Source organism: Scomber scombrus, chromosome 19 (genome assembly GCF_963691925.1).
Source record: "Scomber scombrus chromosome 19, fScoSco1.1, whole genome shotgun sequence".
NCBI classification, from domain to species: Eukaryota; Metazoa; Chordata; class Actinopteri; order Scombriformes; family Scombridae; genus Scomber; species Scomber scombrus.
Window position 1 is genome coordinate 21272612 of NC_084988.1, and position 12696 is coordinate 21285307.

A 12696-nucleotide genomic window follows, 5' to 3' on the forward strand; every position below is an offset into this window, starting at 1 on the left:
AGGCCTGAGGCCCAGCACATGGGGAGGCATGCAAGCAGGCTAAAGCGATACTCATTGAAGTCCTAAAACTAGTGGTATAGTCCCTTTTAGCAGCTTCCTCTTGATCATGATGGATATCAAAATGTACTTACTCCCCAGTCAAAGTACAGGAGGTAGATTAGGCCTCAGTAGCCAGTGTGTCACTCAAGTGCTAGCCATAGCCATTTTTGAAAGAGCTTCACAACATCAGAGGTAGAATTACTTCTCAACAGCAGGATCACACACCATAGTCTGTTTGAGTGAACCCCAGGTTATCGACAGCAGCATTTTCAAAGCATGTACTGGAGATGTTCTGCCTGCAGAGTTTCCTAATAAGTTTCAGTTTTGACAGTCTGACCTTAATGGTTCCAAAATCAATTATTTTAATCAGATGGGGCCCATTCCTCATCTTTTATCATCATCTATCGGGATAGAATTTCAAGGACTGCCAGCCACTGTAATTAACACCATCCGGCACAGCCTCAGCTTCACAGAGAAGGCAGGCTGCCCTACTGAGGGATCCTTCTTGTCACATGGCAAAGTAAAGGCATCTCGATTTGCTTTAAACTTTTAAACTTCTGCTTCAGCCACCTCCTCATGTCACAAAGACTTAGGATCACTTCTTACAGTTATTTTAAGAAAAGTGCCACATAGCACGCACCATCACACAACAGTGGGATCTCCTCTTTATGCTGGGAGCTTTGGGCAATCAACTGTCTGAGCCTTTTGCACGAATATCCCTGAAATGAAAACTGTCACATTGCTGGCAGTGGGTGTCAAAAATAATGCAAGTTTGTCTTTTGAGGTCTTGCACTATGATCACAAAAACTTTGGTCCCTGAAAGGACTGACATCAGAGTCTTCATGGACAGTGTGATAAAAACCTCTATCAGTGCAATACGACAGCTGTTTATACATTACAGTATTGGATAAGAAAGGAAACGCCTCTACAAATGGGAGCTTGTACACTAGCTGTGTGATGCCATAACACAACAGTGGGACAGCTGTGGTTCAGGAGGTAGAGCGGTCATCCTCCAATTGGAAGATCAGCGGTTCGATTCCCGGCTCCTCCAGTCCACATGTCAATGTGTCCTTGGGCAAGACACTTATATATCATATCAGGCAGTGTGAATGAAGCGTCTAAAGTGGCGCGAATAAAGTTGGAAAAATTGAACTTTTCAGGCGGCATCACTGACATCTCCTGACATCACATCCGTGACACAAGCACGAATGAAGCGATGATCCAAAACGATTTTTTCGCGTCAGACGCTTTTGGTGTGAACGCAGCTTTATGCTTACTGGGCGTTCACACCAAAAGCGATGAACGCGATTTTGTCGCGCAACAAAACGAGAATCTGTCGCGCTATCGCTCGAGTTTCGACGCATCGTGTCGCATGTAACGCGTGTATCGCATCGCCTGGCGCGAATTCCCGTTTAATTGCGTCTTTGCATTGACTTTACATGTAATCTCGACGCGTATGCCTATATGGGAATTATACCTGGATCCTGCAGCTTAGTCTCTAAACAATAGCAGAGCTGTTAGAGGGTGAGGCTTAAGCCAACAAGAATAAATGTTAAGGATTGAACTCTAATTAAATGAACACAGATTAACCCCTTATCTTCGTAAAGATCTCAGTGAACACTTAAAAAAGGGACCAGGATAAAACATAGAGGAAAATACTTTGACCTAGGTATTCAAACAACTGAAACACTGAAATTACTAGTTATCAATTTGCAGTAAATGTGTATGAAAAAGTTAATGTATGAAGTATTCTGCCCAAGCCCTTTTCCCCCGCTACCATATTAATATTCACATATACCTGTACCATGTGGCGCAACTCATGGGACCATCCATTTGTCTCTCTTACCTTGTGAGGGCCTTGTCCTTCCTGGGGTCATCCACTCTGGAGAGCTTGTTGCTAGGCATAAATATTCAATGAATCCCATTCTAAGACCAACTGGAATTAGAATAGCCAACACAGTGCTACACTTCATTTAACCTAATTTCAACCTAATGAAATCCGTGAATTATAATCCCAAAACACTTCTCAAACCTCAAAAAGAAGTGTGGAGTTGCAATATTTGCTCAGTCTGGGTGTTTTTTTTTCTCATATCTTTCTGTTTTTGTTACTTACACTTGATCCTCAAACATACAAAAATATCACAAATTGGAATGCATAGAATGCTATACAGCTACAGCCCCAATTAGCTGCTTTCAGCTCCATCCTGAGGATGTTAATGATGTGTTGATGTGACACTCCTGCTGGAGACAAGCTCATAGGACTCCTGGAGCATTTTACATCAACTCCAAGGAAAAATATACAGTATATTAAGTACTGTAATGAGGATGCGGATCTTTATGGAAGCTATTATTTCCTATCCTGATAAAGTGAGCTTCACTGACGGGAGATAAGTGATTATGCCAAGTCTGAATTTAGGACTGAGACACTTGCACAAGTTAGAAATAATATACTGGATTACACTGTGTTGCCTTTTCTTTCTAGATTTTAATAAGTAAAGGTGAAGACTCTTGCCTGAGGGTGGTAGACAGGGAAAGGCTGTATAGTCATTAAATCATAAAGGTTCATGCTGAGATATCTTACATGAAATGAAGGTAATTTGGCCTGAGAGTAACAAAATAAAACCCCATGGAATATCTGTCTTGAAAGAGTTTATCTCCTGGAGAGCATGAATGTTTTATGTGTCTTGTGTTTAACTAAAATTTTTGCCTAATGCAACATATAGGAAAGATCAGGACATGACTTTAAAAAAGCTTCATCCTGTGGGGACTGCAGTAAATTTCAGTGGTTATAGTTATTATTATTATAGATATTTTCTCAAGGACCAAAAATGTTAATAAAGAACAGATGTAAGGTTATTTTAGAAATATATAGATCTGATTATCATTTGGGAATCATGACTATGTCAAGTAAAAATACTGGCTGTGAAAAACATATCTTACTAGTAGTTGTGGAGCTGTATTGGCCTAAACCAGTTCACTTCAAACCAGTTCACTAAACCAGTTCACTTCATTATGTTTCGGCGGATGCCGAAACATAATGTAAGTAAAATTCTCTGAGCATAAGTAAAATTCTCTGAGCGTTTTCATATCAACAGAAAACCTCTGATGGTTTGGGGATTAAACAAGACTCAGCTACAACAAGAACAGAGGCTATTTCATTATCTTTCTATTATCTAGTCATTGTGTGTGTCTGTAAAACAGAGTCTGATTTTCCATGGGTGATGCCTACACAGTGGAGAATATGATCTGAAGATAATTATTGTTTCTGCTCAAACAGCGTGGCTTCTTGTTTTTATTGCAAAATGTGGCACCAGTGACTAGTTTATGCATGTGTAGCCCTGTGAGAGAGAGGATGAGTGTGTGTTAATATGTCTGTCAAATACCCCCACACCAACCCCCCTTTTACAGACAATGCCTGCACACTGACACAAGAAACAAAAATCATGCTTTTTAAATATAGAGGGAAATGGATTGTAAATGCAGGAAACACACATGCATTTATTCATTTTTTCTTGAATTGAAAACGTTCTTCATTGTCTGGCTGGCTGGGGGGCAGAAAGGATGATTTTCACCAATGGCAGGAAAATTGCTCTTTGCAGGACAGCTGATTGCCCCCCTGCTGAACGAAGCCCTTACGTTCTAACATCAAATCCAGTGATGGGAATAACGGCGTTATAAATAAACAGCATTACTAACGGCGTTACTTTTTTCAGTAACGAGTAATCAAATTAATTACTGTTCCCCCCGTTACAACGCTGTTACCGTTACTGCCCCCCAAAAATGCGGCGTTACTTCTTCTGACCTCACTGAAGCGGTTTTCATCCGAACAGGCGCTTCTCTCTGTCTCTCTGTCTCCCTGCCAAAGAGTGGCTGCACTTAGAGGCAAAACCAAAGTCAGAGTAGGACGCAAATGAGAAACAATCTCCCGGAATGTGGATCGAGCGAGCACGAGTGCGCTGTAGAGAGTGACTGTGGGTATATGTGTGTGTATGTGTGACTATCAATGCAGCACGTGTGAGAGCAAAACGTCCTGATAGCTTTTTTGAGGAATAAAATTCAATCGCTGCACATCTGCTACATGTACAATTATATTATTTACTTCTTTTTAGTACATTTCTTAAGCACAATTTAATTTTGAACGTGTTTTGGGTCAGCCAAGTAATTTGACGTATTTGAACAATTTTTAAAAAAGTAACGTAATAGTTACTTTTCCTGGTAATTAATTACTTTGACATTGATGTAACTCAGTTACAAACTCAGTTACTTTTTTGGAGAAGTAATGAGTAACTGTAATTAAATACTTTTTCAAAGTAACGTGCCCAACACTGATCAAATCACATAAAAGCGTTGACAGCAGTAACACTAAGACTAAAAAAAATAAAAAAAAAGCTCTTCAGAGTTAGATGTTGAAGCCAATTATGTCTCTGTACCAAGTCGTCACCTCCACACCAACATTTTCACAAATCAACAATCTATGAGACTATATGAATAATAGATTAGAATCAGTCAAATTCAATTTAAATATACTTCACAAATGATTCACACTACTTAAATGACTTCACAACTTCAAATTACTTCAGTCATTAAAGCCTGGAGGGATGCCTTACATGACTGGTATCTAAGAATAAAAATAACACCATGGAAGGATGCCAACAAGCCTCAAACACAAACTGATTGTCTTGGCGGCCTAATAAGTTAGCTTACTCTAGTTTACACATACACATAGCTTGATAATTGAATGGGTAACACCAAACGTGTCGGAGCTGCTTTTCCTCACTTGTGTCCTTGGAAAAATGCCTTGAAAGTATCATTTAATTGAAAATTGGAATTGAAAAATGAAACAACTGAAATAGAATGAACACTGATAAAAATCTTCGCAGAGTAAAGCATTCAGAACCAGGATCTGGTCCGACACTTCCAGAACATAGTGACCATAGCCTGTACATAAAAATGGACGTACAAAGTGTGACATAGCCATGTTTTCCATTTAGAGCCAGGCCTTTCCAAATAAAGACTGTGGGGTTGTTGCCTTTCATTCTGGAAACACACCCTGCTAACTTGGACCTAAGCTAATGCTATCTTAATGAGAACACTTAAGCTAATGTTAGCTACTTTGGCTAAATTGTGCTAACATGGCAGATATCGTAATCAAGTAACGTTGAATTTACCAAAATATTAGCAACAATAATCCGACTCGGTGCGATTCCTGGAGCCGGGGAGAGCAGCTGGTGAACCAACTATCAATCACAGCTGTCAATCAACGTCCACACAGAAAATATCAAAGCTACTATAAGTTCTCAAATCTTATTAATACAGCAATAATTGACCACAAATGACCAACAGGACACTCATTAGAGGGCCTGGATTAAGTAATTAAGACCACAACGACCCACTGAAAAAATGATTTACTTAGTATTATCTAGAGAGAAGTTTAGGCTTTTTGAATGGGTGTCAGGTGGAGCATCTAGTGGTTGTCTGTGACATTGCACTTTTTAAAAGGTACTTGTGCATTGACTTCAGCCTCAAGCTGTGGAAACTGCACTGTAATGCTATTACAGATATAATGATTTTGGGTTATCATAAACATCACGCACATAAAAGCATCAACATCAACATGTCAACTCTTATTATTATCACTGTCCATGTTTCTATCCTCACTACAGCACACAATACAACTTCAGTGCCCTTGTGGGAGATTCCCCCCTCCAAATGCTAGTTTGTAGTTTATAATTTGTTATGTTGTTATGTTGTCAGGACTGGGAAGTAACAGAATACATGGAACTGTTACATAATTACGATACAAAAAAAGGTAACTGTTAACTGGTAACTTCTGATCAGATTACATAAATACTATGCTACCAGACATTTAATTAAAAGTGGGGATTACTAACAAGATTAAAATACAGAGCAATAATTAGACTGCAAAATAACTCACTGTTCCACAATGGAGTAAAGGATTCATACTACATGGCACACACCATTCACACACAGTTAACTTGTGTCGGGAGAGTGGGCAAGGACAGTTGTTATGTACTAACAGTCCCAAACACTTGTACAAATAAGCTAAAAGAGAGCTTGAGTATATGACAGCTTGTAGCACACATAAAGACTCTCTACCGAGATGACTGCGTGTACAGAACGTGCCCACAGCTGACTCTTTTGTGTCACTGATCACAGAGCACATTCAACACTGAATGATTTGGAAAAAACGAATAAAAGGATACGGTGAGGCTCATGATGCTGCTGTACATACGTCTGCCACTGCCAATCATCTGAGAAGAGCTGAGAGGAGTTCTTGTTGAGTGGGCACGGATACCCAGCGGGGGGTATTCCCTTCTGCAACATACAGTATGCCTGAGTGAAAGCTTCACACAGCCAGTGGGGAAAGCACTGTTTCATCTGTGGCTTTCCATAAGAATGTCCCCTGTAATGTACATCATATTTTGTGCACTTTCATTACAGCCCCATAAGTTACTGCCTGAATGTGTTTAATATTAATACAATAATTCATATTGTTTTTCATATTTTTGTTCTGTGAAGAATACATTTTGATTAATTGGATCTAGGTGAATTTGTTCTCTGCTACAGCTGGTCCTTTGCGCCATGACAGTGATGGTGAGCCATGATAATAAACACAACTCAACACAGTAATCCCAGCTGGTTGCAGCACACACAAGAAAATGTCAGCCTGCAGCAGAAGAGCTCAAATATATGTTTTGCGCTGTTTTAATACAGCCTGTCTACACAGACCTCTCCACTATAAACTGCTGTGCATTAAGTAGTTAAAAACCCATCTGTTCAGACAGGCATTTAGGTAGCATGTGTTATTTAATGTTTTAACTTGTGTTTATGTCTGTTTTTTTCTCATGTGTTTTATTTGTTGTTTAGCTTTGATTTTGACTCTGTGTTTCTGGACTTTTTTTGTGCTTTGGGGTTTTTGGTTTTGTCTGTTGCAGATGGAGGAGGTTTAAGTGTTGTGTATTTGGGTTATGTTTCATGTGTGTTCTGCTATGGTTTTTTCTGTCGGTTTATTGGGAACAGAATTGTTTCAGAGGTTTTGGTTCTTGGTTTTCCCTGTGTTTGTCCCCTGTATCTCATGCCTGCCTTTCCCTACACACTTCTCTACACACTTGTCCTGCATGTAGCCTCGTCAACCATGCCCTGTTCCAGGCTTCCCTCAGCCAATCGGCTCCCCGCCAGTTCCCCTGTCCAGTCACCTGTTCCCCATTCCCTCATTTGTTCAATTTGTGTTTCAGCCCTTGTTTTCTGTTCAGTCATCACTGGATCCTTTGTCCAGTCCTGTTCAGTTTGTCCAGTTTGATCTGCTTGTGCTATATTCTGTTTTTGCTACAACCTGCGAGTCTTGTTTTGCATGCAAAGCCTTTAATAAAGATATTTCTTCAGCCTCACTCAGCCTGCAGTCTTGGCATTTGGGTCCGCCTGCTCCACTACTGTTAACGGACTTCTTTTGTGTGTGTGTGTTTGTGTGTGTGTGTGTGTGTGTGTGTGTGTGTGTGTGTGTGTGTGTGTGTGTGTGTGTGTGTGTGTGTGTGTGTGTGTGTGTGTGTGTGTGTGTGTGTGTGTGTGTTGATGAAGCACTTTGTGACTGGCATCTGTAAAAGGGGATATACATAAATAAACTTTACTTATTTACTTACTTGTGACACTGTCTTTGATGAGAAGATGAGCAGACTGAAGGGACATAATTGACGCCAGTTACATCCGCTGCTGAAGGTGGGATGGAAGATGAAAAGCGAGATGAAAAGAGAAACTTATTAAAAGAAAAAGAGCTTGCACATTACAGAAGTGATGACAGAGAGATAGCATATTGTGAAACCGACACATCAGGAGGTCTGGAATATAAAAAGTCCCTTTTGGTCTTGAATAAATGATCTGTGTTTAGAGCATCTACTACTGTGTCTATTTCTCTATATATTTATCGAAAGACAGAGCTGGTTATGATTACAGTTTATGATTACTGTTTTAAATGAACACAACATTTAAATTTAAAAAATGCTTTGGGCTTTTTAAAACTATTTGTTATTATTTTTTGGTGGTTATTTCTGTACACTATTGTTTATACTCACATCAGATCCTACAGTGATCACTGTAGTTTTATTTTAAACATGTATAGTAGTAAATTAAAATCCACAGTTTAGAAAAAAAAGAAGCCAACACCATAATCAATTTACTTATTATTTAAATTGATGATGCGCTCTGTTGTAACACTGCTTTAATGTTTGTAATATAATGTTCATAGTGCAGTAGTGGGACTCCTCCAATGAAGATAAATTAGCTCCAGCAAAGCAGAAACTAAAGGGTAGTTTGGGAGTCCAAATGGTGCAAAGACTCCTTGACAACAACTATCAAGTCGACATAGTTATAGTATGAAATTCACATTGCACTTCTCATCTGATGCGCCTTCATGCTTTCATGATTCATCCTTGCAGTTCATTTGATTGACTCTCATGCTTTTCAGCACTATTAATGCTCACAGAGAAGGTCTCAGACATTAGTGTACTGTGTTCCAGTTTGTCAACAACGACAACACCATACTGAAGAGCACACACCACTCCTGGTTGTAAGTAATATAATATGTATTAGATACAAAGAGGGGGAAAACGGTAAAAAGAAAACAAAAAAAGGAGTCTGAATAAATGTTAATATTCTAGAGAAAAATTTAAAAAATCTACAGCAGCATTTACTTTACATTTCTAACCCTAAACCTTTGAGGGTTTCTCATGAGCTTGATATCTGAATAAGGGAAAATGTAATTAATATGAAATGAGTAATTTTGATGCACTTACAAACTGTTACACTGCAGATCATCTTTCTGTATCTTTCTCAGCTGCCACACAGAGGCTTGAACTATGAAACCCAGTCACAGACACACACTGATCCTGTCTTGGATCATGTAATTTCATGTCTGTTTTTTTTTTCTTGTAATGAAAATTTCATTAAAAGCTTAAACGCAGAAATAAAACAGTCAGGGATTGATTCACTTAACTGGTGAACTATCAAAACTAAATACCCATTCAATCTTAAATTGGAGAAATGAAATAAAACTTAAGATATCAATTCTTTTTTTTCTAAATTTAAATATTTATTATTTAAATATCATCAACTTTAGGTGATTTCAGATATATGTCAACATTTCCCTTAACATTCCAACATGGCCACCTTTGGGTCAGTTATACTGGCCATGGGATAGCAAGGTGATCATACATTGTGTGTGTTATGTTGTTAACAGTATGATCCAATTCTGGTGGTGACCAGGTCTTACAAATACAGATACCTAAAACATGAATAAACAAATTATTTATGGATCCAGCCAAGTTCCGAGGGCTCGGACTTGAAAACGTAAACAAAGTCATGGACTCACTAAAACTTGAAAACCTGAAATGTTAACCTGAACTCAACATTCTGTCAACCCACCACTGTTGTACCCCCTGATAGCAGTATTAGGCAGACAACAAGAAAACTTAAATGTGTTTTTTGTTGACCTCTACTGGGTGGTAGCTATTATAGTCATTTTGTGCTCAGATCAGGTAGTAAAATAAGCAAAATTAAAAAGGAGAAATAAAATATAGGGAGGCTCTTTTAATATGTACCAGCACAGATTACCAATATTTAAGATAGAGAAAGTAGTTATTCATTTAGCCCACAGGTTATGTTCTTAAATCAGCTCTCCTTGGTAATCTTCTTCCTGATGAGCTCTGATGCTTCCTCGGGCGAGTTTAATCAATGACATGCTCCGTTGTGTTTAATCTCCAGAGTGGCGGTGAAGCAGAGTGTGCTCCCCTTCCCTGTTCCTCAAATTAGTCTTGACTTGTTTGAAGGAGACCATCCGATCCATGACTTGCTTGGAATAGTCCTGGAAAAACATGTCATACTCCTTGCCATAAGATCTGTCCCTTCTCCTTGGCTCCTCAAAGTACCTCCTCTTTCACCTGGTAGTGGAGCATGTTGACCATGACGAGTCGCAGCTGGTCCCACTCTCTTTGGTCTAACCTCGGAGGGCAGGTAGGAACTCCATGAGCTTGCTGTATCTCCAATGACAGGCATTGGTGCTCCAGTATGATCGGAATCTCATGCTGTAGAAACGGAATCATATCATTTCCTTCTTTTAACTGCTATGAGTTTTTGCAGCACTGTTTTCTATTATCCAAATCATCGACGTGACCTAGCTTTTGCATTTCTTCTTGGATCGCTTCGATTTGATGTTTGGATGTGTCAGCGGCGCTCTCTAGCACAGCAACTCACTGGTCAACCTCTTCTATGCTGGAGCTTAATGTCTTCCACAGTAGCTTTAATTTATTTCCTTTCATGTTCAACATTCTATGTGGACACGTTTATTGTTATCTTCCAAGCAAGGAAACTCAGTGTGGGAATCTTCCGGTGGCCTACACTTTCTTGCTAGCTTTCGCCAACTGCGTTGGTGGTATATTTCTGAGACGCTGGGGCCTTTGTATTTCTAAATTAGAGAACACAAGGTTAGGCAAGACAAAACAGAAAGTTTGGAGGCCAGGCAAGCAGTGGGATACCGACACAAATAGGAAGTGACAGGACTCCATGAATTGTTTAAGGAGAGAGAAAAAAAAGACAAGAACATCAGCAAAAAGCAGAATGAAAAGCAATGTGTGATCTTTGGACTATTGCCTGTAGTGCGGGGGAAACTGAACAGCGCATAATCTGATCAGCAATGCTGGATCGAGAGACTTTCAATGGAAGTGAACTCAGCTCCCAGAAGTGGAAAAACAATGATAGGTTTTTATGCATCAGTGTGGCTTCGGGTGCTAATCATTGCTCTGGGACTCGGTTTAGAGCTGTGGGTAAGGGTCTGGCTGTCTGATAGACTGGTGACTGAGGAGGTTTTGGACAAGGCAGAGATGTGATATCACTCGAATTCAAGCAGGGAGACAGGACACACATTACTTTTGTGGCAGACTTCCTGTTGAGCGTTTACTGCACTGCGAAAAAGACCAGCTAAAATATAAGAAAAAAAATACTTAATTCCAACAGAAAATTAAAAATTTTTAATGAAATTATCTGTCCATGCAGCAACATAATTTCGCTTGACAAGATATCCTAAAATAAGTTTGTTCTAGTCTAGAAATAATCAAGCTCTAATAGGTGTTCAAGGGTTTGAAGTCAGTAAAAAAAATACTGAAATTTAGTTAAAATTACTTGAAAGCAGATTTGCTACATCACAGTAACAAAGAACAAGAAAATTAACCACTATTTCAGCAGGAATTATTTAATACTGGTGGAGGATGATTATGTGGTTACTTGAAACAAGTCGGCTCATCTTGAAATAGGTAGGCTTAAACTCATATTTGAATTCAAACTAATCCTTAATTTAAGAACATACATCTTAAAACAGAAGACGGATTATATGGAAATTACAACCAGGACTGCAAGTGAAATTTATGTCAACATTTATTGACACACCAGTAACAGTAACAGTCTACCATGACACCCGTTTTTCACAGAATCTCAACACTTTTTTAAAAGAGAAAGACAAAGAGAGAGAGAGAGAGAGAGAGAGAGAGAGAGAGAGAGAGAGAGAGAGAGAGAGAGAGAGAGAGAGAGAGAGAGAGAGAGAGAGCGCGATAGAGAGAGAGAGTGAGAGACAACGAACAACCAAAGTACGCAAAGACTTGAACGTCTGAGATTTACCGTTTGAACGTCACTTTGCACCTGCAGTAGGCAGAGAAAATATTTCTGGTCAGGTTAAGGTGCACAAAAAATGACTAAAAGACAAAGATTGCAAGTGCAAACTGCAGAACAAGCAAACCAAGAAACCAAGATATGTATCTACTTCTCAGGAAATGATTTCCACTGCTTTCTTATAGGTATTTGTGGCATCTTAATCGTGGATAGCATCGCATAATACCTCAGTTTGAATGAGGAGGTTTGCAGCACATGGTAAATGGACTGTACTTATACAGCGCTTTTCTAGTCATTATGACCACTCAAAGCACTTTTACACTACATCTCATTCATCCATCCATTCACACACTGATGGTTGGTGCACAGCAACGGGAGCAATTTGGGGTTAAGTATCTTGCCCAGAACACATGGAAATATGGACTGGAGGAGCCGGGAATCGAACCGCCAATCTTCCGATTGGTGGATGACCAGCTCTACCTCTTGAGCCACAGCCGCCCGCCACATGGGTTACGTTAAATGCAAAGTGTAGTAGTACACCATTAACATCAACATTCCATCAAAGAAATCCTCCTTTGGTAAGGTGCTCACAGGTACGTTCCCCACAGCAAGGGTGAAGACCACTCTGCTGAACAGCAACACGGGGCTGGTGAGAGGATGCTTCGTTTGACTAGAATTCAGTGACAAGAACAAAAAGTATGTGGATTAGAAGAGTTAAATTAAAGCAAATAAAGTGCAAATAAAAGCTATTAAAAACAATTTGTCAAGTCTCCTCTCCAGACTAGTATTTGTTACCAACTCTCTCTCTCTCCCTCTCTCATAAAGGAGGGAGGTGGGTTATAATCTTAAATCTAGAGAAAGACATCACAAAGGACAAACGTGAACTGAGAAAGAGAGAGAGAAAAAAAAGAGAGTTGTGCATCATTATGTCCCTCATCTCAGAGCACTGATAGTTTCCTGATCCCTCCATTTCCTCCTGCGACACAC